Source organism: Sorex araneus, chromosome 3 (assembly GCF_027595985.1).
Source record: "Sorex araneus isolate mSorAra2 chromosome 3, mSorAra2.pri, whole genome shotgun sequence".
Lineage (NCBI taxonomy): Eukaryota > Metazoa > Chordata > Mammalia > Eulipotyphla > Soricidae > Sorex > Sorex araneus.
In genome coordinates, this window is record NC_073304.1 from 65,448,673 (window position 1) to 65,453,941 (window position 5,269).

The following is a 5,269-nucleotide window of genomic DNA, read 5'->3' on the forward strand; positions in this document are numbered from 1 at the left end:
TAGGAGACAGTATATATCAGTCCCCCACTACCACAAATTCTGCAGCCTAGTTTCCCGCATTTGGGGAAATCACAGGGCTCATCACATCCAAAGTCTAATGGATAAGCCTTGCCCTGAGAAAACCACCTTTGTGACTATAAGATCTCCCCCTGCCAGCTAAGTATGAGTTGCCTTTTATAGAAGACTGAAGTTTATTCAAGAAATCAAAATTCATAACAAACAAAAACAAAAGTCATCAAGTCAGAAAAACACAAGAAGAAAATTTACTATAAAAAATAATAAAATTAACCAAGCCAGGATCCCTGTGCCTATCTTGTTCTCCATTAAAACCACTGACTCAGTGGCGGAGGAATACATCAATGAAATGAGTGAATCTAAAGCATCACTTGGTTCCCCAATTACCACTGGGAGTGACTTGTAAGCAGTGCCCAGTGTGGTCTAAAAAACAAGCAAACAAACAAAAAACCCAAGTGACTCCAAATTGCTTTTAGTGTTATGTTTTGATAAAGATAAAGTTATTCTCTGACCCATTAATTTCATTCCTGTATATTTGTCCAGGAGATACTAAGAGAATATTCACAAGGATTCATATAAGAAAGTTTACAACTCTTTCATTAATAACAGTCTCAAACTGCCAACAATACAAATGTCTATCAGGAAAAGGAATATGCTATTATATATTAATATGACTGAATACTACTCAACAATAAAAAGAAACACACTGATGTGCATAACAACATGGATGAATGGCACAGGCACAAAAGAAGCCAAACAAGAAAGACTATCTCCTGTATGAATTCATTTAAACAGAGTTCAAAAGTAAGAAAAAACGAATGTAGTCGTTATATGAGTAAGACTACCAGTTGCTTAGGGAGACGGGAAATGAGAATTAGCTAGAAGAGGATACAGGGAGTTTTCTGGAATGACATAAAATTCTATATCCTGGTCTGAATATGGGCTACATGGGTCTATCCATTTTCCAAGAGAAACCATAAATTGTGTGTATCTTCTATTTGTTTTGTTTTGGGGAACATTCAGTGGTGTCAGGGCTTACTCCTGACTCTGTGCCCAGGGATCACTCCTGACAGGGCTCTGGGGACTATGTGGGCTACCAGGGATTGAACCTAGGTCTGGCTTGTGCAGGGCAAGCACCCACTTTGCTATCTCTCTATCCCCATATCTATCTGCAATAAAAATATGCTTAAGTAAAAAGAAGAAAGAGTCACAAACAAAAGAACTGTTGCTGGGTCTGGAGATTTAATTCATTATTCTAGAATGAATTATATCATCCCCATGAATCTGCCAATAGACTTCTAACTTTAATTTTGACCCTAAGCATAACATATGGTCTCCTAAACGCCGCTAGTAGTGATCCTTGAACACAAATCTAGAAGTTAGTACTGAGCACTGCAGGGTATGGCCAAAAAACCAAAGAAATGACTGCTTGATTCTAATGCAGAAAGTTTCCTCTTTCTAACATGATTTTCAGTTTATTGGTTTTCTTTTTTTTGGGGGGTGAAAGAGTTGGGTCACACTCAGCCATGCTCAAAGTTTACTCCTTACTCCTGGCTCTGCTCTCAGGAATAACTCCTGGCAGTGCTTGGGGACCATAAAGGATGGCAGGGATTGAACGCTGGGTAGGCCCATGCAGGCAAGTTCCTTACCTGCTGTATTATGTCTTCAGTCCCCTACTTTATTATTTATATTTCTTCATTAAACATAGATAAAGCCCCTCTAATTATAAGGCAAGCTACTTAGTGATGCTGATAGACAATAGCTTCAATCTAGTTGAGAATATAAATTCTCCTGAACTGGTGCACTGAATGTATGTTTTCCAACTTATATAAATTCCTTTATTTAACAAATATTTTTTGAGCCCCTGATATGTCCAAGGAAATGTTCTAGGTACCCGGGGATGTGGTACTAACAGGAATATTACTCTCTGCTGAGTTTCCTTGGCATTTAGAAAAGACAATGAAAAAGAAAGCAAATATGTACAAAGGTAATTGGAGGTGGTGATGAATGCAATGAAGAAAATGAAATATTTGATTATGCTTACTCATTTCTAGAAAGGGTATGTGAGTCACATGTTTGCATGTCAAATTACATGTCGCATTTAGTTCCATATGAGCTAAATACAATTAAAACACAATTTCAAAACATGAGAACATGAAACCCAATTTCACTGGTATGCTTTTATGTACATTTTATTTTCTCGTACCTCTTATTATTTTGGGGGAGGGTGTGGACTCATACCCAGTGTTGTTCAGGGCTTACGCCTACCTCTGTGCTCAGGGATAATTCCTGGTAGTGCAACAGATCAGAGATCAAACTGGGGTCAGCCACATATAAAACAGATACCTTAACTATAGTGTCTCTCCAGTCCTCTCGTATCTCTTTTAAAAAGGACAGACTGGTGACTGATCACCACAGAAACAGATCACTAAAAAGAAACTAAGAATGTATAGACTATGTTTTTATTTCATTTATTTAGGTGGATGGGCAAAATACTTGGCAGTACTCAGAAGGCCACTTGTGGTGCCAAGATTCAAATCACTGTCACAGTCATATGCAAGGCAAGTGCCTTAACTTCTGTACTATTTCACTAGCCCCCGACTAAGTTTTTAAGTAAAGCATACCACGTTGTTAAAATCCACTATATCCTGTTCCTCAGTTTCACTGGGAACTTTTATTTTCACCTTAAGGCTAAAATAATCAAGCAATTTAACTAGAAAGTGACTGGGATTTTTAAAAAAAAATTGGTATGACATTACCAATGACTATCAGACTTTATACCAACCCTTCATTCATCATGTCATACATTAGGAAGTAAGATTTCAATCTCTGAAAGTCTATTAGAATTAGTATGTTGGAAATGTTTGATTTTGCTTTGTTTTGGGGCTTTGGGTCACAGCTGATGGTACTCAGGGCTTACTCCTAGCTCTATGCTCTAGAGTCACTCGTGGCTGTGTATGGGTATAGAATCTGGATCAGCCACATGCAAAGCAGGAGCCTTACTCACTGTACTCTTGCTCTGGTACTGTATTTTATACCATATATAAATTATATTTAGGTTTTACTTCTTGTAACTGAGCATACACTCAGCAATTGAATGAACTAAAGCCATAGTCAAATTTTAATTGATAACTTTTCTTTCCTCTAATACACCAGCTGCTTTTATTTTTTACCAGTGCCTTCTGGATTCAATACCTCCATTCCTCTCGGAGAGCCTAGCAAGCTGCTGAGAGTATCCTGCCCGCAAGGCAGAGCCTGGCCAGCTACCCGTGGTTTATTTAATATGCCAAAAACAATAACAACAAGTCTCACGATGGAGACATTACTGGTGCCTGGTCAAGCAAATCAATGAACAATGGGACGACAGTGACAGTGCTACAGTGCCTTCTGGATCGTTCCCTAAAGCTGATGGCCTTTTACTCCAGGCCAACAGAGCTTTCCTGAGCTAGATTAGACTGTTTTCACATGTCAGGTAAAGCTTCACTTTTATCCTGAATTCATTTGTGACAGACATGTTGTGATGAGTTTTCTGGTGAAGCAGGAGGAGCCCAACAGGAGTGAATCGGACAAACCATCATATTCTGTTATCTGAACATACATTAGACGCAATTAAAGAGTGGCATAGACTTATAGATGTTGGCTTAATACATCTTACATGTTGTATGTGAGAATACTAGTGAGACTGCCCAAAGTAGTCTCAAAAAAATGGATTTTTTTGAAGTTCTTCACAAATAAGTAAGTGATGGTTATGTAGTTATGATAAAGAGAGCAATTCAAATTAGTCATATTGGGTCATGCCTTCTGCATTTTTTTTAAAAAATGTATGAATCAGTAATCTGAATATATGTGAAACACCTTCTTATATGTGTAATATTTTCCTTCTTTCTCCCTGGCTCTTTGATTGTAGAAAACCTCAGCTTTCTCAGCTCAGAGTTGTTTGAGTTGTTTGGAGGACTGAATGAGGTAAGTAAACACCAGGCCCAATAAAGTTTCTCCTTCCTCCATGAACAAGGTGGAGTCCCAGGCAGCATGACTGCAGGGATTCCCACCCAGGAACAGTCTTTCAGGAGAGGCTCATCCTCAGCAATGACACCGTAACACATTTCTTGCAAACATTTAAAAGACTTTCAATTCTAAATACTGTACAAAAATTCTTGTAACAGTACATTGCATGAATATCCCCATGAACAATAAAAAAAAAACTGCTGTTAAAAACGGTGGAAGACTCTGGAAACATTGGTAGTGGGAAATGTGCGTTGGGGAAGGGACCGGCATTGGAACATTCTATGACTGAGACTCAATCATGAGCAATTTTGTAACTGTATACCTCACAGTGATTCAATAAAATAAAGGGGTCAAGGAAGAAAGTCCCATAGTTGGGAGAGGAACTGTCAGATTTTCTGATTGCTAGCAGGGTTCTGGAACTCAGTCATGGCTACATGCTTAGATTGCAGGATAGTTAATCTCTACCTAAATCTATTAAGTGCTTTTCTGTACATGTGCCATATTTCACGGTACAAAAAGTTTAAAAACAAGATTGTGTGTGTGTGTCTCAAACACACAAACAAAAAAGAATACCTTCTTGCACTTGAGAGTTTTATGTTTCTCAGACTACTTTTAGACAGGTAATACATTGAGAATCAAATTGGACTTATATTTGATCCAAAGATACTAAAAGATTTGTCTAAGGTTACATTATTAATACTTAGCTGTTTTAAATGGTTTAGCATTCTTTCACTTCTCTGAATTTTCTTCCAAACTGGGATCTACATTTTACACCATGCTAATACCGTGCTTCAGACAGATGCTGCTAGTAGAGGTTTTTGTTTTAACTGACTTACAAGCAAAATACTGAAGACAAAACAGAGCTTGTGTAAGGTGGGACATAAAAATAAAATTTTAGCAAAGACAGAACTCTGAAAGCTGTCTTAACAATGGAAAGAGGACCATGGGGCAAACCCCGCACAGAAGGTGACCAGTAATACTGGTATCAATCTTCTTTTTGAGGCGGGGGAAGGCATCTGGGAGATATTTGGGGGCATGGTGGCTCCTGGTAGTGCTTAGGGGACAATACGTAGTGCCAGCCATCAAATTCTACAAGGAAGCACCTTAACCCCTGAACTCTCAGCCTTATTTTCTCTGACTTAATTACCATTGGCTCTCAGCCTTATTTCTGCATCACTGTATCACTGTATCACTGTCATCCTGTTGTTCATCAATTTTCTTCAGCGGTCTCAGCAACGTCTCCATTTGT

The 5,269-nt window shown here is 38.4% G+C and overlaps 1 non-coding gene across 1 annotated transcript; it reads right to left on the bottom strand.

Moving 5' to 3' along the window:
• Positions 1–164, bottom strand: LOC129404117 (U1 spliceosomal RNA). Its single transcript, XR_008629704.1, has one exon. It is a non-coding gene; the product is annotated as a U1 spliceosomal RNA (small nuclear RNA).
• Positions 165–5,269: the final 5,105 nt, after the last annotated feature.